General features: G+C 38.7%; 1 long non-coding RNA gene across 1 annotated transcript; it reads left to right on the top strand.

Moving 5' to 3' along the window:
• The first annotated feature begins 4,773 nt into the window (after nt 1-4,773).
• Nucleotides 4,774-22,837, top strand: LOC125485115. The gene is made up of 3 exons (XR_007263892.1): nt 4,774-4,885; nt 14,737-14,894; nt 22,588-22,837. It is a non-coding gene; the product is annotated as an uncharacterized LOC125485115 (long non-coding RNA).
• Nucleotides 22,838-24,117: the final 1,280 nt, after the last annotated feature.

The raw sequence follows: 24,117 nt of genomic DNA, 5'->3' as shown, positions 1-24,117 counted from the left end.
ACATGAGCATTGTTGGCTGGGCCAGCATTTATTGCCCATCTCTAGTTGCCCTTGAGAGGGTGATAGCGAGATGCCTTCTTGAACCACTGCAGTCCATATGCAATAGTTACCTAATTATCTTATGATCACTATTAACAGATTCTCTTCCACTGAATCACACTTCACTTGCTCTACTGCATTCCCCAGGCTTTGATCCAGCACTATTTTCATCCTGAGAAAGCTCTCTTTTACACTGTTTACAAATTCTTTATCCTCCTTGACTTCCATAATGTTTCTCCTCCGTCTGTGTTTGGGTGATTGAAGTCCCATAAATTCACTGCTCTTTTACTTTTTGCCAAAATTTTCCCAAAGATTTGTTTCTCTATCTCTTTCTCACTATTTGGGGGTCTGTAGAAAAAGTCCAACAAAGTAATAGCTTTTTCCTTTTCCGCAGCTCTAACTAAATAGGTTCAATCTTTGAACTTTCTAGCAGATTGTGTTTCTGTAGATCTGCAGTATTATTCTTAACCCATATGGTCAAATCGCTCTTTTCTTCTCTCCTTCCTAATCCCTCCCGCATACATTTTATCCAGAAATATTTCGTTCTCACGATCCCCTTTTCTCATCCCAATGGATTCACCATGCCATAACTCCATGTCACATCTTGACTTTTTTTCTGGGGAAGTAATGGCCTAGTGGTATTATCGCTGGACTGTTAATCCGGTAGATCCAGGTAACATTCTGGGGACCCAGGTTCAAATCCCACCACTGCAGATGGTGGAATTTGAATTCAACAAAATATAGGGAATGAAAAATCTAATGATGACCACAAATCCATTGTCAATTGTCAGGGAAAAAAGACCCATCTGGTTCATTAATGTCCTTTAGGAAGAAAACTACCATCCTTACCTGGTCTGGCCTACATTGACAGATCGACAGCAATGTAGTTAACTCTGAACTGCCTTCTGGGCAATTACGGATGGGCAATAAATGCTGCCTAGCTAGCAACACCCTCTCCCTGTTAATGAATAAAGAAAGAAAGCTCCTCCTACTAACACACATGCATTCCAATACTATGTTAGTCACAAAATGGTTACAGCACATTGGGTCCATTGTAGCTCCCTAAAGAAGCAATTCATCTATCATTATTCCCCTACTTTGAATCTGCATGGCTAAGAGGACATTCTTTTCTGATAGCTAAATCTCTCTTCAACAATTTGACCGACTGTACCCCCAACACATCCTCACACAGTTCATTCCAGATCCTAACTATTCATTGCTTGAAGAAAGTTTACTACATGTCACCATTTGCTTTTTTTTTTAAACCAATTTCCTGAACTCTGTGCCCTCTGATGCTCAATCCATCTACTAATGAGAACAGTTTTTGCTTTTTCATTGTGTTGAGATACCTCATGGTTTTGAATAGATCTATTAAATCTCTTTGCAACCTTTTCTTCTCCCAGGAAAATAGCCACAAATTTCCTATATGTTTTCCTGATAGAAGCTCCTCATCCCTCGAGCCATTTTTATGAATCTTTCTGTATTCTGTGTAACACCCGCACATTTTTTGTAGGACGTGCTACCCAAAGTGGGAAGTAATTGAAAAGTTTTATGCAGGTCAATTGATTGTTTTTTCTTCCATCTAATCCTTGCTCTTTCTTATTCTTTATTCAATTAAAATTTGCCTATGTTTTCTATACAGCTCTAATATTGCAGCATGATTCCCCTCCCACTGCCAAATTACTTAAGCCCTACCTCACAGCACTGGTTAACCTCCCCATGAGATTACAGATCCCAGCCCTATTCAGGTGCAATACACATCCAGCTTGTACAGCTGCCTCAGAATTGGTCCCAAAGTCCCATGAATCTGAAACCATTCGCCTTAGAACAGTTTTCCAGCCATGCAATTATTTTTAAAATTCTTGTCAATATTTTTCTTTACCAGTGATTCCCTTTCACTGCACTTTATAAATATCATATACTGCACGTATCTTTTAGCTCTTCTAAATCATGCAATTTCTTCCAGACAGGTCAAATCATGTAAATAGTTAACACTGTGCTCATGTTTGGAATGACCTGCTGTTAAACTTGATGCATTCTTGGGGTTGTCGCTCTTACCTAAAGGATTTGTTCATTTTTCTAAATAACAGAAGTTACCCATGTGTGAAGGAAAGTGTTAACAAATCTACTATTAAAGAAAGCCTTCCATTGCTTGCTGAACAAATTTTGGCATTTTTACAGCGATCAGCTCTTTAGTTTATTGAGTCTCAATACGCAGATTAAAAAATATGGACTTATGTTTTGGTTGCTTCTAAAATCACATTTTCAGGCATCAAATATTTTAGAGCCATACATTTCTGCAATAATATTAGCAAGCTATTAATTACACTCAGAAATAGGCAGCTTCGTCAATTTCATTAGAAGTGGGAAAAGGCCCCCTAATCATGGTTTCTGTTAAAATAAATTTTGCTATTTTTAAAGTTGGCCAGCTCGATATTACTTCGGTATTCTCTCGCTCGCCTTGCTGTAACGCGATTTCACTTCTTGCTTGCATAATTGCTTTAAGCAGAGTCCCTGCATAGCCCTGAATCAACAGTGTACTGCTGTGCTGGAGTTAGCTGTTTGATTGTGCATACTTCCTTGAGTCAGATTGTCAATTTATAAATGCTGCTGTATATTAATAGAAACCATATGTTTACAGAGAAGGATATCAACAGCGTTTTTGAATTCAAATGGAAAATATCAGGTTTGAAGTTTAGAACTGATTCCCAGAATATTGTAAATTTCAACTAATTATATGGGTACTTGTGCAAGATCCCACTATATTGGCAGAATTTTATGCTTCTCAACTGGGGATTGAAGGCAGGAGGGAGTCCAACCCGGAATTATATGGTTTATCTATTCCTATTCCCATCACTCCCCTCCCTTTTGAAGAAATGAACATATGAACAAGGAACAAAATTAGGCCACTCAGCCCTTTGAGCCTGCTTTGCAATTCAGTAAGATCATGGCTGATTTGATTTTAGCCTCAGCTGTACATTCCTGGATATCCCCAATAATCTTTCATCCACTTGGTCATCATGAATATCTATCTCTGTTTTCAAAATATTTAAAGATCCCGCATCTACTGCCCTTTGAGAAGGGAAATTTCAAAAACTCTCAACTCCCTGAGAGAGAAAAAAATGCTTCCTTATTTTTGAATTAAAAGGGCAACTCCTTATTTTTAAATTATGACACCTAGTTCGAGATTCTTCAGCAAAGGGCAACATCATTTTGACATCCTCCCAGTCAAGTCCCCTCAGGATCTTATATGTTGCAAGTAAATCACCACTGACTTTCTAAAAGCTGGAGGATATAGGCCTAACCTGTCCAGCCAATCTTCATAAAGCAATCTGCTCATTCCAGATATCAGTCGAGTAAACCTTTTCTGAACTGCTTCCATAGCCTTAACAGCCTTCTGTATGTGCTGTGACCAGTGCTGTACACAATATTCCGGATGTGGTCTCAACAATACCCTGTATAGGCAGAGGCATAACCTCCCTACTCTTACGTTCAATTCCCCTAGCAATAAAACATAGCATTCTATTAGTTTCCCTGATTACTTGCTCCACCTGCATACTAACCTTCTGTGATTCATGTGCTAGGATCCCTAGATCTCTCTACAATCCAGAGCTGTGCAACCTCTCACCATTTCAATAATATTCCTCAATTTCACTCTATCTGCCAAAATCGACAACTTTACACTTTCTCATCATATACTCCATTTCCCAGACCTTTTCCCACTCATGTAACCTATCTATATCTCTTTGTAGACTCCTATATCCTCGATACAACTTCCTTTCTTACCTACCTTTGCGTCATTGGCAAAATTAGCTGCCATACTTCCAATCCCTTCATCCAAATCATTTATATAAATTATAAAGAATTGAGTCCCCAGCATTGAAACTTGTGGCACACCACATTTGATATCCTTGCAGCTTGAAAAAAGCCCATGTATTTATACTGTCTGCCTCCTGTCAGCCAGCCAATCATCGATCCGCACCAATGTGTTACCCCAACACCATGAGCTTTTATTTGTGATCATAATCGTTGATGTGGCACCTTACCAAATGCCTTCTGGAAATCTATGTACAATGCATCCACTGGTTCCCCTTTATCCACAGCAGAAGTTACTTCTTTGAAGCCATGTTGGTTCTGCCTGATCCATCTTGAACTTATCCAAGTACCCTGTTATAATGTCTTTAATAATAGCTTCAAACATTTTCAATTATGAAAGATCAAGGTTAAACTACTGTGAAAATCTCTTACCTTCAGCATTATGGTCCAACTGTTGGTTGTAGCTAGATTCTTGTTCTGAGCCTTAATATCTGCCTGTGCAAACCATCTACATGTCTGGTGTGAGCCCCTTATAATTTTTTTCATGTGCTCCCACCAAAAATGTCATGGACAGTAGAAAATATAAGTTTTAAATGCTTCTTCACTACTTTAAAAAAATGAAGATCGGCTCCTGATTTCAGTGACCATTCTACCTCTGCATTATCAGAGACCTCTATGATGTTGAGTCAGCAACCCAACATGTCTGAGATTGCAGCAGTCCTGACTTCAAAATATAACACATACACTATGTATTTGTATTAAAGAACCATCTGTACTGTCATAAAGTTGTTGTTTTGCCTTAGTAATAGTCCTGTCCCAATTTAAATACTGGCTTTAGAAAAAGCTAATATTATTGCCTGTGATAATGCATTTCTTTCCAGAGGAGAGGTTCTCGAGGTCAAGCTCACATCAGTTGTGTTTTCTTCTCTGTTGAAGTAGAATTGGAGAGTATTGCAATCAACTAATGAATAAGGAGAAAAATACAAAATTCCCATTCAAGAACCATCCTGGATAGATATGGACTTTGGCTGTGAGTAGGATTTCATCACGTTATGCAGCTTTCTATTACTAGGCCAGCTTACAAGAGAAGAATGGTCACTTGCATGTAGTTTCAGGATTCCAACATCTGTGGAACTATAATGGAATAAAAGTCAGTGTTTTGCAGAGAAGCAATGAATGATGAGCAGATGGAATTTTTAAAAAGAGGACCTGCATAATTTTAAAAATGACATCATTTCATGAGCTGTTTTGCTTACTGCCGAAATTATTTAGTGCTGTAAAAATAAAGGATAACTTGGTGTGATGCAACCTTTGTGAACACACAGAGGATCTTAAATAACACTTAAAACAATGTCACATCCAGAACCAAGAAACTGTTTAATGTTTGCAAAGCTTATGTGCTTTTTAAGTGCAGAGATAAAAAAAAGTGTGTATATTTGCAGGTAGCTGCTTGAATGACATATGCAATTTGTCGCATAAATATAGTATTACATTACGACATAGGGATTATTCCATGGTTCTTAATGTACAAAGAATGTTCAGAGCTTGCAGCATTAAGAGCTATTCAGAGTAAGTGGAAAGTACAGAAGCTTTGTTGTGTAGGAGTGCAACATCTAATTTGTGGTCTATTTACTAACTTCATTGTTCTGCATATGTTGTTTACACTACAGGAAAATAATTTAAATGCACAAGTAGATTAAGTGGTCTCTGCATGGCTTAATACGGCACAGGACAATCTGGTGTAGCATTAGTTGTAAGTGAACTAATTCTTCAAATTATTCAGCCGCACATTTCGGCAGCATTGTAAAGTTCTAGGAAATGTCAGGGAATAACCAGAGCATTAGCAACTCAAAGTTATTGGTTCAGATCTCATTTTCTACTATTGCTGGCATGAAACTCATTTTGTGCACTTTCTGTTGCTTTTTTTAATAAATCAAGTGATTTCAAATAGACATGTATTGGTTTGCATCAGGCCAAAAGTAGTCCTTGACTATGTCCACTTTTATTAAAATAATCAAATTAAATTAATTAATTAAAACAAAATATGTACAAAATTGAAATAAGGTGATCTTGCAGGTAATACAAAATGAACTTCCGTGCATCTGTGAACTGGTTCTGCTTTTCTTCAAAGTTGCTATGTTCTCTTTGACAGCTGCACCAGTAGGGTTTTTTTGTTCACTTTATCCTGAAAGGTGTCATTGATTATATCTTTGACATTCAGTAATATTTCTATACAGCTTCCTAGTCATGTCTGAATCACTCGACCAAACAATATATTAATGTAAAACAAGGATATGATTTTATTTGTAATGATCTTTATTGATATGATATTCACTCCCATTATGCCATAATGAAGTTTACTCTCTTCAGTACAAGTGCATTTGTTGTGTGATCTCAAGTTCATGAGATCATTGACTTCTTAATTTAGTACTGTCAATAGGCACTGTGCCTTATTGAATTGGCCACCATTTATATACGTAAGTTGTGATGGTGAATGCTTTCTTAATGCAAAGACATTCCTCTCACTACAGCATTGTAACAAATTTTACAATACTTCCATTTCATCCCGTCCTGGGTGCTGTTCCAAAGGGAAATAACATGATATTAGGTAGCCTCCTCAGAGCACGTTGAAGTTTGCAAAAATGTGGTTCCCTTTCCTCCTCTGGTTATGTTTTAGGACTTCAATGTCTTTCTATTTATGGACCATGCATTGATGTATGAGTAATGTTTCTGAAGGAATTAATGTTCATGTTACATTAGCTCAACTCATTCTTCTGATGTCACATGCAGTCTGTGGTGAAGACAAACAATTTTACTCTAGCTTTTGGAAGGAGCAGATGTACCCATACCTGAGCACCGTAAGGTCCTAGCAACTATGCTTGACAAAGCATATTTGTATTTATTGCTGTCAGCTTTTTGTGATGGTGTATTGTCTACCACGAATCACTAGATAAGCCCAGGACATCGGAGGAATAGTGGCAGAAAACTACTTCAAACAATCCTCACCCTATAGCACATATTAATAGAAATAGTAAATGCCACAATATGCCAGGAATGGTCATCTGGGAAAGTTTCACATCCTACTAGTGTATTTTTTTCAGCTTGCCTGCTTAGTCTTTCCATTCAGTGTTCAACACAGTCCATAATGCCTCTAATTATATTTTTAAAAATCAGCAGCAAGTTGCTTTGTTTCAGGATTTATTTTCAGTAGGAGTTTTGCATGATGCTTAAACTTGTACCATTCAACATTGCTGCAACAGTAAAATTACATTTGGCAGCAGGAAGACAGTGCAACAAATTTAAACATAAATGCAAATCTGACTAGTTCCTGGTCAGCACAAGCATAATTGTGCTTAATCAGTTTGGTTTTGATTAATTGAAAAAGACTTTGAATATAATAAAAAAAAACTGCACTGTGCTTATTTTGGAGGAGGAAGGCATACATTTCATAACAGCAATTATAATTATAAACAGATTATCTTTGCCATTTCATCAATTAGGCCTTAACAAGCAAGCTCCATGCTGAAGGTGGGAGCAGGGCTGATTAAAGCATGATGTATTGCACTCAAATTGGAACTGAGGCAAGGCTGATTGAAATTCAGGGCAATGCATACATCCAGTATGATGGAGTCAAATATGGAATTGATTAAAAGTAAAAGTAAAACCCCTAAAGTTCTGAGTTGTGAAAGCTGTAAAGAGGGTCTGACTGCTGCCTATAGTTCCCCAAAAACTGCCTTACCTTCCCGACCAAGAACTTTATAAACTTGCTGGATGAGCTAAAGTCTATGTCCAATAATTGGTGCATGAGAGGCTCGGAAAATGCATTTGGGAGGAGGCAGGGTTGGGTGAAACAAGTACTTCTGAATGCACAACTGAAATATATATTAAAGCTGGACTGCTGGTCAAGCTAAATTACACATAGCAAAATTAAGGTAAGGTTCCAATAGGAACAAATAAGAAAAGTCAGTAAATTTTTCAAAGAGTGATAAAATGTTGTTCTGACTGAAATTTGATAATTGAGCATTAATATAATGGAAGCATGCAGCAGAAAACTTCAGACATAAGAGACAGGAGCATGAGGAAAGAGGTCGTCCAGATGGTTGCTGTATAGGCTGCCAGCTCTCATGACCATGAAACCTTTGTTAATTGTCAGAAAAACCCATTTAGAGAAGAAAACTGCCATACTTACCTGTTGTGGCCTATATGTGGCTCTTAGCATTGGTCCTGATGTCAAGTTAGGCCTTGCCTGACTTCTTGAATGATTCTGTCCCATTTCTCCCCCAGCCCACTCTCCTTCGAGATCCTAAACTATTGTCCCCATAAGTCTGTATGACATCATTATAGTTGGTGATCCTTATGGCATGCCTCAGTATTAACCCTTTCAGACCCATGTGCAACAGTAATAAATGGTGCTTCCCTTCTATCAATAGTGAAAGTTTGTTGGTAATTGCTACTTGTGGAATTATGCTGTTCTCTGTGTGGCTGCTTCTAACATTCTGCTACACTTCAGAAATACACTATTGGCTTAAAACGCTTTGGCATCCTGATATTGTGAAAGTGATTACAAAGAAACAAGTCTTTCTCCTGACTTATTGACAAAGTTAACAAAGTCCGATGGCAGTAAGCTACTATTTTTATATATACACATATTAAATGTTATAGGCTCAAGACAGTATTAATCATGCAATTTTAATAATAAATGGTGAATCAAATGCAGTCCATACATTCCTTCTTGAGAAATAATGTCACCTTAGGAGCACAGTATAGTGCATTGCATCTCCTTTGAAGGATCATTTTTACTCTCAAAACATTGTAACAGAAATTGCATGGGATGTCCAATAGTCATAAAGTAAACTGGTCTGTGCCCAAACATTACTAACATTCTGTTCTCATGCAGAATGTAAAACATACCAAATTTACAGGAACAACAAGATACAGAAGGAGGCACAATAGACATTTGTCCATTAACCTCGCAGGAGCAGGAGACAATTAAGTTGTGAAGAACTCACTTAACAAAAGCAATAGGAGAAAGAAGACTTGGATGATCTGGCATCTTCATTTGGTAAGCTTAGAAAAATTGCTGATTGCATGATTAATACTGTTTGGGGTGTGTAAGGTTTACTATTGCGTATATATAAAAATAGTTGCTTACTGCCACCAGCCGGAAATGAGATCCACCTCTGTTGCAAGGGGCTTATAATGTTAAAACCCAACTGTCTAAATATCAAACCTTAGACCTCAGAAGGTAAATAAAAGAAATGTTAGACAAAGAAAAAATTGACAATGAAGGGCAAGCAGCAGGTCGAGGTTTGAACAAGTTAAAATTTGTGTGGGGGCGGCTGTTTGAGATACTCGTGATGATATTCAAAATATCAAATTTTGAGGTATTAAACTCGTGGTTAATGGTTTAGGTGAGGTTAGGAATGGAGCACATGGGGAATAGGAGCAGGAGTAGACATTTCGGCCTGTCAAACGCAGCATGGCTGATCATTTATCTCTACACCGTGTTTCTCCAATATCGACATATCCCTTGATGAGTTGAAGCCAGGGTACTGATAGAACAAAGTATACAAAATATAGCCAGTTAAAACACATAGCAAGTGGGGACCTTTACAAATGCATCGTCATGTGATTTGATGGAGTGAATGATGAACTGCAGTTTGCTTAAGTAATACCGTCTAATGTAGCTTTTGGAATCTATGATAATGAAGATTGGTAATTGTATTTTAATTGCTGCAAATGTATGCTTCTTTTTGAATGACATTATGGTGATGTCTGGGGAAATATTATTAAAAATAAGAAGCTACAAGTTGTTCTAAGTTGCACAGTAAATGCATATAAACTAAACTTTCATCAATCTTTTATGGCTTTGCATACAGAGAGTGAAAACCGTATGCTCCTTTTAAATTTTGAAGGTTAGTGTCAAATATGAGGTAGTAACTCATCCACCTGGTCAATGCTAGTCTTAACTTTGAGTCTAAATAGGGAACAGCATTTAATGGATTGCTGTTTTGATATTGTGCATTTTACATTACTTTTCAAAGTCTCAAATTTCCACCCAAATACAGAGAACAGGTTAAATGGACTCAGAGGACAGGAAATAATCAGGACTGGTGGATAGCTATAATACAGTTTCTATTTTAAAGTAATTAATCCTTATGTCCATTATTTAATATTTCCATTATAAATCCTCATGATCACATTTAAAATGTCTATGTCAACTTATCTTGTGGTAAGTGTTATCACCAGTGTTGGCACCGCAGTACCTGATTTCAGGGGAAATGGTGCATACAGCATAGTAAGTTGACATAGGCAGTTACCATTACAAAAGGGGCAAGAGTGCTTATAATTTAAAAAAAATGCCAGTGTGTCTGTACAGACTGCAAAAATCTGGCACATACTAGTTTCTAAATTTTAAGATTATTTAGTTTTTTAATTTGAAGCTCAAAGACAGGATGATAGCCAAACATCAACAAGTGATTACTGTGCAGAGTTTTGGCAAGTAAACTGGGCATAAACAAATTATGTTGAACTAAAATTATGGGATTCTGAAGTTGCTCATTGTAAGATCTGTTGATTTTACATTCCCGTTAATACCAAAAGATTGGCAATTTAGTGAAATTAGTGAAATAATCTGAAAGCTGAGTCAAGTGAAACCTATCTTGACTTTGGGACATTGGGACAAATCAGCTTAAAGAGGTTAAAAACCTCTGAAAACCAATACTTTACTAGAAATAAAACAACACCAACAACAACTCATTCCTTACTAGCAAAATGACTCAAAATATTTCACAGATGTGTTGAGGAACAGCATATAGATCAAGTTGATAGACTTTAGGAGGGGTACCTAAAGCTTTAGGCATAAAGTTGGGTTCGAAGAAGATCTTGAATGGAGAAAAGCAGTGGGCAGCCTGTCAAAATATCTTAGTCATGTAGATAAGTGTTCTCATTCGTTCTATCAACATGTGATGCAAGCCTAGTTTGACAGCCAAGTTCTTCAGGATGCAACAAGATCCAGTCCTGATGGAACCAAAACTGAGAATCAGGAAGTACTATGGTATAGATAGTACTTGGCCAGCCCAGTCAGTAGTGGTGCTACCAAGCCATACCTGATAATGAACATTGAACTTCCTCCACCCACAGCATATTATGTACCCTTGGTATCCTCTGTCCCTCATCCAACTGGTGTTCAATGTGAGGAATATCAATTCATTAATTGGGTGAGGCCAGTCAATCGTGATCAGCAGAAATCACAAATCACAGAATTGTTGCAGAGCAGATGGAGCCATTTGGCCTATCATCTTTGCATTGGGTCTCTGAGAATTTTAACTTGGTGCCAATCCTCTGCCTTTTCCCTGTAAACCTACACATTGTTTCTAGCTTGGCCATGTCTGGAGTCAATTTGAAAATATCCCAAGACCATTTCCTTCTGATGCACCATAGAGGTTTACAAAATCATGAGGGGCATAGATAAGAGTCATCTCGCTAGGGTGGGGAGTTCAAGGCTAAGGGGTTTATTTTTAAGATGAGAGGAGAAAGTTTTAAAAAGGAAAAATGAGCATGTTTTTCATACAGAGAGTAGTTTGTGTGTGGAATGAACTGCCAGAGGAAGTGATGCATGCAGGTACAGTTACAACATTCAAAAGACATTTGGAGAAGTACACGAATAGGAAAGGTTTGAAGGGATACAGGCCAAATGCAGGCAAGTGGGACTAGTTTCATTAGAGAACACGGTTGGCATGGACTAGTTTGACCAAAGTGTCTGTTTCCTTACTGTATGGCTCTATAGATCTTTAACTCTGGTACTTACCATTTCTCAGTTTTAATACCACCAGGACCACTTGCCTTCAGACTTCATTGCATTCTTCAAATAAATCTTGTCAAAGGAGCTGAATTCCAGAGGTGAGGTGAGATGAGAAGAGAATAAATGGTTTGGACAGCAAGGCAGCATTTGATCAAGTATGGTACCACATAGCCCGCGTTGGGACTTGGCAAAAACTCTTCACTGGTTAGAGTCACGCCTACTGCACAGGAAGAGGGTTGTAGTTGTCGGAGGCCACTCATCTCAACCTGAGGCATTACTTCATCAGAACCCAGCCATCTTCACTGCTTCATCAACAACCTTCCTTTCATCATAAAGTCAGAGTTGGAGATGTTTACTGATGACTATAGAGTGTTCTATATTATTCACAACTCCTTTGATGCTGAAGTTGCCTGTGCTCACATCAAACAAGGCTTGGTCACCATCCAGGGGAAAGCAGCCCATTGCCTGAAATGTCATCCATCACATTAAAGAATAACTCCTCCACCTTTAGTGCACTGTGTTATAATTTAACCTAACTTCAGGATGTACTAGAGCAACTTATCAAGGCCCCTTTGTTGCAAAAGTGGTAGATATAGATGATCAAATTCTGACTTCTATTATCTGACTGTTATACCTGAGACGTTTTGCGGACTAAAATGTCTTTTAGAAAGTTGGAAACATGGACCTAAAATGGCTACAGTGGTTAACCCATGTGAAATAACGAAAGTTGTCTGCACTGAAATTGCTATTTTATGTAAAGCTATTGAAACCAGGCAACTGAGTCAGTTTCAATGAATTCATCTCTTCAGTTTTAATTTACACTTATGATAATGTTGAGAGATGGAAGACTCACCTGTCGGTTAGCCAGCTTGGAGAGACAATGGAGCTAGATTTAGAATTATACATTGAACTATATTTCAACAGTTAATTTTGAGCAGGAGAGCAGAAAGAATGAAAAATGGATTTTAAAACAAGATCTGGAAGTCTCTGTGCGCCTGCCTATTTCTCCCATCAACTTGGAATATGGTGCCTAGTGAAAAAGCAAATTGAGACACAGTGGCAACACAGTGGCTCAGTGGTTAGTAAGTTCGATTCCAATCTCGGGCGACTATCTGTGTGGAGTTTGCATGTTCTCTCCATGCTCCAGTTTCCTCCCACAGTCCAAAGATGTGCAGGTTAGGTGGATTGACCGTGCTAAATTGCCCATAGTGTCCAGGGTTGTGCAGTCTAGATGGATTAGCCGTGGGAAATGCAGATCTATAGGGATAGGGAAGGGAATGCATGTGGGTGGGATGCTCTTTGGAGGGTTGGTGTGGACTTGATGAGCCAAATGGCCTACTTATGCGCTGTAGGAATTCTGTGAGACAGCTATACACTTAGAACTCAAAGATACATACAGATTTCACCACTGCAGGGGTAACTGATTAAACAGCTATGGTCTCAGGTTATAATACCTCAATGATTCTGAGGTCATTAAAACTGCATGAATTTTATTCTCCCTATCTATACCAGACACTCAGAGATAGTAGGAACTGCCGATGCTGGAGAATCTGAGATAACAAGGTGTAGAGCTGGATGAACACAGCAGGTCAGGTAGCATCAGAGGAGCAGGAAAGCTGACGTTTCGGGTCTGACCCTTCTTCAGAAATATACCAGACACTCTCCCTTTTAAATGTATTATGTGTATTTGCGGGTGTGTTTTTGATGTTGTATCTTAATATTGTTTTTCTTTGGGCTACTGGGTGAAAGATTCCTCTTTCCCTGGCTCAAGATAATGTTCAGTATTTGACTCCTCATCAGGTCATACCACCTATTACAGCATCTTCCAAACCAATAACCTCTACAATCTAGAAGGACAATAGACAGGCAGTAGATGCATTGCAAATTTCCTTCAGCGTTCTGACGTCTTTCACTAATGTTTGGTAAAAACCCTGGCGCTCCATCCCTAATGGTGCTGTTAGTGTACCCATACAACACAGACTGCAGCGTTCCAAGAAGACGGCTCGGAATACCTCTCAAATGCAGTTAATGATGGAAGTTAAATGCTGTTCTTGCCAGCAATACCTGCATCCCAAGAATGAAGAAAAGAAAATGGGCCTTATCAACATTGATCTTGCTGTCTTCTTATAACTTGATTCTGATTCCCAGTGTTGCACAACATCTCACTCCTGTCTGCTAGTTACCACTGTCTAGCAGCATGCCCTCAGCTCTCGGTTCAGGCAGAACACTGATGAGGGTCAAGCAGATGAGAGTTAAAATTTCCCATGCTTTATGCTGTGAATTCTGGAGCATCTGTTATCTACCTCACCAACCTATAGATCGAGGGCACAGGCACGGGCAGTGACCCGTCAAGGAGGCAAATGATTAACTATCAACTACAAGATCTTGAAATGTTTGCAACAGAAGAAATACAGTTTTGCAGAAAGTTGGACAGAGTTGCAGAATTTGATCCCAGGAGTCTTGGCAAAAATCCAGAAATAGCATTAGAAAGGAATTTCACTTAATCAGCCAAGCTGAGACAGTGACATTGACATTCTGCCCACATGGCTGTTACATAGGGCAGCATGGAGGCTCAGTGTTCAGCGCAACTGCCTCACAATGCCAGGAATACAGGTTCGATTCTATTCCTGGGCCACTGCCTGTGAGGAGTTTGCACACTCTCTTCGTGTCTGCGTAGGTTTCCACTGGGTGCTCTGGTTTCCTCCCACAGTCCAAAGATGTGCAGGTTAGGTGAATTGGCCATGCTAAATTAGTGTCCAGGGATGTGCAGGTTAAGTGGATTAGCCAGGGAAAATGTAGGGTTACAGGGATGGGGTAGGGGGCTGGGTCAGGGTAGGCTGTTCTTTGGAGGGTTGTTGTGGACTCATTGGGCCAAATGGCCTGCTTCCACACTGCAGGAATTCTATGATTCAATCATGAATAGTGCCATGGGAGGTCTCGAGATACATGCTGCCAGCAGTTCCAGTCAGTGTAACATATATTTCTTGCAATATCATGAGGTCAAGCTTTTTCTGTTCTATACTTTAAAGAATTTTTTTTTGTTAAAATGTTTAAGAAATGGTATTCTGCTTTGACAGGAGAAAAGAATGGCAGTGAGTGAAAATAGACTTGACACCTGGACAGATGTAGCTTCAGCTGTTGAGAGTGCTATTAAACAGTGCTACGTGACTGCTTGAAGAACTGCAGCCAAAGTAGAACTACTTACAAGCCTGGATTATGCAATACACACTGAAAGGTAAATACTGCCTCAATGCTGAAATGTTTAGCAATATTCACAACGTTTTCAACAGCTGATAAAGATAAGAAATTGGGAGTTCAAATATTAAAATGTGGCAATACTGCTTGAGTTTGTATATTGTACTATCAACAGTGTTTCACAATTGCCCACATTCTGATACATTATTCCAAATCACCTACATATATTAAGAACCAAAACATACCCAGAATTGACCCTTGTGTTCACCACATCTTTGACCCTTCTGGAGTTGGAACATCTTTCATTTGCTCTTTATTTCCTGTGCGTCACCCAGTATTCCTTCCACGCCACTGCAGTTTCTCTTGTATCTGAAGTTGTGAGATGCCCTATCCAAAGCCTCCTGAAAGTCCACCTACTACTGCATTCCTCCTTTAGCATATACAATCTGTCACTTTGTCACTCTTATTAAATTTATTAAACAGGACCTGTCTTAAACACACCCAGGCTGTGTTTGAAAAATCAATATTCATCTAATGCTCACTGACTTCATTGCAACTTATGAATGTTATGGGTTAGTCTGTGGCTGATGTTGGACCAACTACTTTTTAATGTATAACACCATTTGTCCCATCAAGACCACTCTGCCTCCCAACAGTACAATCCAGTCTGTTTCACTCCGAGCTTATTCTTTACTGCCTTTGACAAGCTGTTCATACATTTTGCATTTTAAGTAAATTAAGAATAAATATTGACTGCTCCAAAGGCTGTAATGTAGTGATCTTTGCCGCTCATTCGCTCTCACATCGAACCTGCATTGCTAGCTTTTATAATTCTAAAGCCAGAATAGCAATTCAAACTATCTTATCTTTTCAAACATTTATCTTTTTTTTTTAAATGGCATCCTTTGTTTTGGAACATAATATCTTCAGAATTTCTTAAGCCTTATTCAAACACTCTAGCAGACTAAGTTATAAAAGCATATTTATTCAAAGAGTTTTCAGGGGAAATCTAGTGGGAGCTGAGGAGCAGGCTGGGGTACAAAAACAACAGCAAGGCATTTATTTGCATCTAGTCTGTTCCATGTTGAACATAGAGACCTTCTAATGTCGCTTCCTCTCAGAATTGGCAACAGTTGCCTCTCAGAGTTTTTCATATCTTCCAGAAGGCAAGCCAAGTTATAACTGAACTTAATTTCTTTAGTGCTGGCCTTTTTTTTATTCAAAAGCAAGCTATTTATTTAAATGTGTTATTTAATTTTAACATCTGTAATGATAAAACCTGAATTGATTCAACACTGAACATTTTTCTACAAAGTTATACATTTTTGACAGCACATTTCCCAGTCTTCTTATAATGATAGTATGTTTGTAATCTAGGATTTTTCTTCTCCTGGTCCTCCCCTCCCCAGAATTTGAGAAATTTAATTTGATGTCTTGTTTTACTGAGGCACTGCAATCTCCAACTTTATTCAGACACCGAGCCTGCTTTGATGGTATAGTTTCGACAATATAATATGCGCACACAAGTAATTGCAACAAAATAGTGTTTTTTTAAAAATAAAATTACATAAGTACAACATCAATGTGAATTAATTATTAACGTCTTTCACAAACAATTGTTTAAAAGAAGGAAAATTGCAGCCTGCAAAGTTCTACAAGGTCAGAATATTTCCACAGCAGACAGCAAGATAGAGTTATTCCCTGATAAACCTTTAGCCTGTCTCAATATGCTTTGAAATGGAAAATTGTGTAAAAGGACAAGCTCCACAACAGATAAGACTTGGCACATCCGGTGATAAGTTACACAGTAATAGGTCATTACACAATTATGGTGATGTTGACTGAAGTACTGGCCAAGGTCTGCTGATAAGTAATGTAATGTATCCCAATTCTATCACCATACCCTGTTCGGCTAGAATATTAATGAAAAAGCACTGCTAATTTATATTTCTTGTTTAACAAAGCAATAATTTATTTGTGTCAGTGTCTTATGTTTTGGTTGTTTCAGAAGTCGTCATGATATTGCAGCATTAATAGTTTAGCAGCTCCTAAGTGACAGTGAAAATAGCAATATTCACTTCTTGATTCATTCTCTGTCTGTTTTGATTTGTGACTTGGGAATGCTTTCAGTCTCTGCTGCTTAATTGGAAAAAAAAGAAACAGGAAACTTGCCCATGTTAAAAAACAGTTTGTTAATTTAAGTTTGTAAATGGAGAGAATTGCAGGTTAATGTCAACAGCAACAAGTGACTTATATTTATGTACTAGTAAAACATCCAGGGAACTTCATAAGAGAATCATCAAACAAACTTGAGGAAGAGCTTTAAATGAACCAAATGCCAAACTGTCAAATCAAATAGGAGAGTGAATTATAACATTGGAACGTATTTTGGGCTGAACCACTAAAAACTGGCTCAGTATCAGTTTCAGCGGGGTTCATGGAGGGTTTCTCTTCATGACCTCCAGCGAGTTACCTCATGAAATTATCTGCTGCTCACCACATTATGTATGCGCCGTTCCTCTCTGGCCCTTCTGCCATTATGCACTCACCAGTGGCTGCCAGGACCATCTGTGATTTCTGCTGCTGGTGCCAGTTTAGGACCCAGCTGTGCAGTAGGCCAATCATTGCCAGCCACATACTGCCCTTCACAGGATATGTCATGGGAGCAAAACAAGAAAGCACAAACCTCTGAGGGTGACTCAGTGACAGTTCATTGCAAATACAAACTCACATTCATAAGTGCTTTGCCATTTATATTATTGCCTGTCTTATCAACTGTCATTGCAGCTACAAGAATCAACAGCACAGGCTACCTATTCTTCGTGCCACACCATGTCAGAAACCTTTCTGAAGGAGAGTTGCTCTTTCCCTAATGCACAGCATAGCCTAACATTCAGTCATCATTCAATATGCAAGTATCACATGTTGGAAAGTCTTCCTACTGTTTTAAAAGTTCACCTTTGTTGAACAACTGCAAAAGTGAAGATTACACAAATAAAAGAAGGCTGCATTTGCTTCTAGGAATAAACAGGGACCAGTTGCTTTTCAAGAAATGACAAATTTGCAGTCAATGAATGATCACTTCACCCAAGTCAGATCTATTGGAACCAGCTGTCAATTAAGTCCTTTCTGGCTTATAGCAGCTGATGCTGTGCCACTGCAGTGTCCATCAGATCACCTCCATGCCTGCTCTAGTTGTACAGGGTGCAAGGATTATGCAGCATTATATCTACATTCAGCCTCAGTCAGCGGGCTGCATAACAGAATCATGAACAGTGGTTGAAGCAGATAGACCTTGTCTCCCAGCAACCATCTTGCAATGAAACAGGAACATGACAGTTCTCAAGGATATAGGCATCATGGCAGCTTTGTGCATTGATGGAATGAAATCATTTCTGTTGAAGAACTCAGTCATGATGTGATATGGTCCTCTCACATGATGAATGGATAGTCCACAGTATCTGACAGCTGGGGGAAGCCAGCGATGTTGGCATTGCCTACAGCCTGGGTTGCAACACGAATCTTGCCAGGGGGAAACAAGATGAAGCGGTGTGATCCAGCACAAATTGCCTTGATACATTTTTGGGTCAAAGATTGGGAGACCCCACACAGATCCCCAGTGGATCCTGGAAAGCAGCTAGTCGCATAAAAATTTAGTGTAGCTGTCTTCTTGATACCCACCCCTTCAGGCCACAGGTGCCACTCCAGCAGTTGGCATAGTTCTGTCAGACATCCTCAATCTGTATCTCACTCATCCCATTGGAAATCACAGAGAGGATAGTAGTCTCTGAACCTCTTGTACATCTTGCACCTCCTGAGGGGGACTAAAACTGTGACATCTTCCTGTGGAGGCTGGTCAGCAGCTGCTGGAGCTTGCTGCTGGTCCTGCCTTGCTGAAGCATTTCTTCCTCATTAATTTCCCTGCACTATCATTGTCCAGCGATAGCTGGGTCTGTTGGTCATGGTTCCAATGTGAAGTAAGTTATCAAAAACGGAACAGGTCCTTGATAATGTGAGCAGTCAGCATTCACATCATATACCACCTGGATCTGGATTTGGGGCTACCAGAAACACTTCAGGCACCCACTCTGAGCTCATCTCGGGAATGGTCACCATCTTTTTTCTCTCCGCTGTGTGGGAGAATAGCAAACTGCATATGAATAAGGTAAGAAGAGATAATAAAGTGATGGGAATACATGCAAGCAGGACACCTTCTTGCTCACTAGCATGACTGTCACCTCACTGTCAAACCATGGGTGGAAAATTGGACTCAGTGTTGAGAACCTTATTTTCTGATCTAACCATATTTTCCCAAGCGAATCATCTATGCCCATGTTGTTTAGGGATGGAAAGATTCTGTCCTTTGTTTCCAAACAGTTGATTCATACTTGGTGGGCTAAAGGATTACAGTTTTGAAATAGTTAAATATTCCTAAGGTTTTAATCCTTCTCATTCCCAAGCTAGATGAGACAAAATCTCCTCTAAGAAGAAGGTTAAGAAATATGATGCCCTGATTTATGCATGACTTGAAAAGTTTTTTCCCTGAAGAATTTCTGTCTTTGTGCACAGCAGCTATAACTGACACAACTTCATAGTGCTCATTGGAGCATTTTAACTATTTTCTATGTAAAATACACAACCATACAGGAGTTGTCCAATAATACCTTGCTAGATATTCTGGATAAACATATTGTAATGGTGTCACATCATTCAGCCTACTTTGAGTGCTATTGCAAAAATATATGTAATGTTGGTAACATAAGTAAATCCAAAATTGAGTTAAATTGTACCAAACGATAAATGGAAAATGCATGGTATAATGCCCTTAATAATCTAATGTAGGGGTTCAGTGGATGTTCATACATTGATGGTTCATGTTGTCAAGTGAATTCTTTCATGTCATCACTCTCTTGTGACCATTTGCAATTAACTATTTTCTCCTCGCAATATCTAAATTGTAAAAGCTGATTTTCTTCAACAAGCTGCAGATTATTTTTCTGTAAATCCCTGATAATGACATCACAGTGCACTTCCCCCTTTAATCCTCTCTAATCCTAGTTTGCTGCAAAAACCCAGCAACACCTCCAAAACTATTACAGGTGCTGCCAGGAAATAGTATTTTTATCCACCAATATGAGAAATACAACACGTTCAATTAAAGTTCCCAGCTGCCAATTGGAAACTTGCATGCAGCTTTACTGCTTGAAGCAACAAGGCTGAAAAATATTGAGTGCCATAAACAAAATGCACCCTCACAAAATGGAACAGGAAGTACCAGAGCATAATCAGATGTTAATCTTCATGTGACAATTATATAATAGTGTCTGAAACTGTTAGTAAATCTATGGACTTTGCATATCCATTATTCCATGTTGATCCATGTAAGAAGTTGAGGAAATAATGAATGTGACTTAATGCCAAAATGAAAAGAAACAAAGTTTAATTGAGGTGATGTTGCATTCTAGCATGTTGTACCATGCAGTGATTGGTCTTAAGTTCAAAACAGCATTCTAATCTTGATCTGAGTGGAGCAGAGATGGATTCAAGATGCTATTAAGCTTTGAGCAGCTGCTAAAACCCTATCCTGCATTCTTAGTGTTGATATCAAGAATGCAGTCAATTTTGTTGTACTTTCAAGTGCTGTGTTTGATACTTCTTTCTCCATGTTCCTGGCTGTTGCCTCCCCTGGAGATTTGCAAGGAGTGTACTTGCTTACCAAGTATAATGGTTAAATTTATGATCTGTCCAAACAGAAAATGGAGATAAAGAAAGCAGCTTCCACTTCATGAAATGCATGGAGTAACATTAAGCTTACACTTGGGACCAAGATGCTGGTTTATGAGGCATGTATTCTCAGTGCGATGTTGTATAGTTGCACAGTGTGGATGACTTTACACTTAACAAGAAAGGAAGCATGAATATTTTTATATAAAACTGCAGCGCATTCTCTGCATTCCATAGGAGAAGGAAATCACAAAGACAACAGTCTGCTTAAAAGAAAGTTTCCTAGGTGTGGTAACACTCTTCAAGCAGAGGTGAATTCACTGGCTTAACATATTTGCAGGTTGGGAGGCAGACACATTCCCAAGGATATTATGGATAACAAGATAGAACCAAAGGATGAGTAGGAAATCCAAATCTCCACTGCAAGAAACCTTACCACCCTCAACTAAACAGTCCAAACATTGATGTTCATATGTGTTAGAGACTAGCTAATACCAATTGGAAATTGCGACATTACCTATGGGGCAGTGTGCATTATCAAGATGATTGATAGCTACAGCAGCTTGACAAAAGATGCCCACATCAAAAATGATACGCCGCAACAACGTCCAACAACGATATTACATGTGACATTTGTAGCAGAACCTGCCTGTCTGGTTTGGTCTTTCTAGCCATTAGCAGTCATACACCAATGCAATGTTGGCATTTGTTTTGAGAGGACTTGAATATAAAAGCAGGGATGTACCACTGGGGCTTTATAAGGCTCTGGTCAGGCCACATTTGGAGTATTGAGTGTAGTTTTGGGCCCCATATCTCAGGAATGATGTACTGGCCCTGGAGCAGGTTGAGAGGAAGTTCACGAGAATGGTCCCAGGAATGAAAAGCTTAACATATGAGGAACGTTTGAGGACTCTGGGACTATACTCATTGAAGTTTAGGAGGATGAGGGGGGATCTAATTGAAACTTACAGAATACTGAATGGCCTGAACAGAGTGGATGTTGGGAGGATGCTTCCACTGGTAGAAGAGACTAGGACCCGAGGGCACAGCCTTAGAGTAAAGGGAAGACCTTTTAGAACGGAGATAAGGAGAAACTTCTTCAGCCAGAGAGTGGTGAATCTATGGAATTCACTGCCACAGAAGGCTGTGGAGGCCAGGTCAGTGAGTACATTTAAGACTGAGATAGATAGGTTCTTGATTATCAAGGGGGTCAAGGGTTATGGGGAGAAAACGGGAGAATGAGGTTGAAGAACTTATCAGCCATGATTGAGTGGCGGAGCAGACTCGATGGGCTGAATGGCCTAATTTCTGCTCCTATGTCTTATGGTCTTATATGAGGCTTCTAATTCAGCAATGGATTTGCTGCATGTCCCTCACCCCATATAAATGGAAAGATGCTGATGGCAGCAATAGCGACAATGTAGGAGTCCCATTTACAATGCTTTGAAGCTCTGCCTCTGAGTGACCATCTCATAACACTTAGGCATGACACCACATGCAGTTTGGGCAAGGTTATGAGGTAGGAGGCTAGGGACTATGCTTACAGGGAGTATGGATGTTGAATTGGCATCACAGTTTGGCAACATTAGCTCTTATCTATGATTCTTTCCAGCATAGCTCCCTAGTGGCAGCACAAGATCAATCAATGTTTCCATTTCAATTCCACTGCACTATTTATTCGAGTTTGAAAAGTATTCTCAAGATAATTAGAATTTTTGGACTCTTACACACTGAGGTACCTTTTTAAGTTTTAAAAATGTTCTCACTTACACTGTGAGTCATTGAAATCTATTACCATACACACGGATAACACTGTCTTAGTGAATGAAATGCAAGTCTAAGTTCATACCTGCTACTCCAACAGCTTTTCCCCAGGGCCTCAGCACTGAAACTTCCTAGTCTCCTTCAACCTTATTGTTGTAAACCACCAAGATTAAGCCTCGGTTAATATCTATTTTCTGATTTATCTTGCCGTTTCCTTCAATATGTCCAATGTTGATGATTTGCAGGTCATATGTTTGACGCTTCACCTACGTTTCTCAAGAATAAAAATGCACAAATAAGCAAGTGATCAAGAGCAGCATTGGGAGCAGGATATCCAGCTGCTCTTTTTGGTCAAAATTGGTATGTAGCCTGTGGCATCTACAGAAGAAGAGAAAATAAACCTCATGTCAAAAATAAACTGATAACGTCACGTAAACGGAATCCTGAATTGTTCCCTTTAACATGATACAATTAATAAACTGTTAACTAAAACCATTGTTTTGTCATAGTATTTTAATTGGATTTACTTCACTTAAAATTATTCTACTTTTAAAAAGAAATAAGCAATTTGGAGAAAAATGTAGCTGAAGATATTCAGTTCATAACTGTTCTGTTTCATTCATTTTACCGAGCAAGATTAAAGTCATCACATTAACTGACACACTTTACAGCAAAAGGGAAGGTGATTTATTTGTTGTAACATTTATTCAAGGGAATGTGCATTTACATAAAATATGTGATCAATTGACACATTAAAGGGGTATAAATGTATGTTTAATTTAAGTGTACAATTAAAAAATAGATGTAAAGAACCTAGATATGTCAAAATCATTATTGTAAAAGGAAGAATAAAATGTCAATCACATTAGGAAAGCTTTTCCTTAACAAGAGATGGATCACACTAAAAGCTCTACAGGAATATCTGAAGTTTTTTTTAATGTAAGGCTCCTCAGGTCCCTGCCCTGGTAGCAACATTTTAGAGCTGATCCATAGAATTAATATATAACCCGGTATATCATACATGAATGTAACCATTACTGCTTTGCCAGCTAAAAGTGCAGAATGTGTTCCCAACAACTCGTGTTACTCAGTACTATAATTAGTCATCACACCATTCTATTGGTAAATCCACCAAATAGCTCTTTATAAACTAACAAGAATTGACTCATTTACAAAACTATTTCCTCTGGTTTATGGAAAATATTTGTGGGAAAAAGGCCAGAGAAAAATCATTTACCAGAACAAAGTAAATTAATGGGTTCTCAACATCACAAATGTGCTTCAAGTTCCAACATTTAGTGAGAAAATGAAGTAAAGTTCTAACTAAATACTGAACCATTGCAAACATGTGAATTAAGAACAGTATAAAATGGAATTACCCATGTGCTTTTTGTCATGGCAGCAATACATCATTTAGTCACATCAACTTGGTTCTTTAATCTTTTTAAAGTTTTGGGTTGGAGAGGTATAAGCTCAAATTTTGCCAGCTTGAGCTTGATTGGCTACAGTTTGCTACTCTAATATGGCTCATGGATTATTCTGTTTTTAACCACTGTGTTTTTATATAAAATTTGCCACTTCTTCAAAACAATCATGTACTTAGTCACTTTTTGGCATTAGATTTACAGTATTTCAGTGTGATTTAGATAAAAGACTTAGTCACAAGTATGAATGGCGTGGTTTATGGCCATGAACAAATTCCATGGTCCAGAAGCTGGCACTATTTTGTTTGAGATAACAAGGTGTAGAGCTGGAGGAACACAGCAGGCCAAGCA

Source organism: Rhincodon typus, chromosome 16 (genome assembly GCF_021869965.1).
Source record: "Rhincodon typus isolate 14 chromosome 16, sRhiTyp1.1, whole genome shotgun sequence".
NCBI lineage: Eukaryota > Metazoa > Chordata > Chondrichthyes > Orectolobiformes > Rhincodontidae > Rhincodon > Rhincodon typus.
The sequence above is the reverse complement of the archived record's forward strand: the minus strand, read 5'-3'. Positions and strand labels throughout refer to the sequence as shown.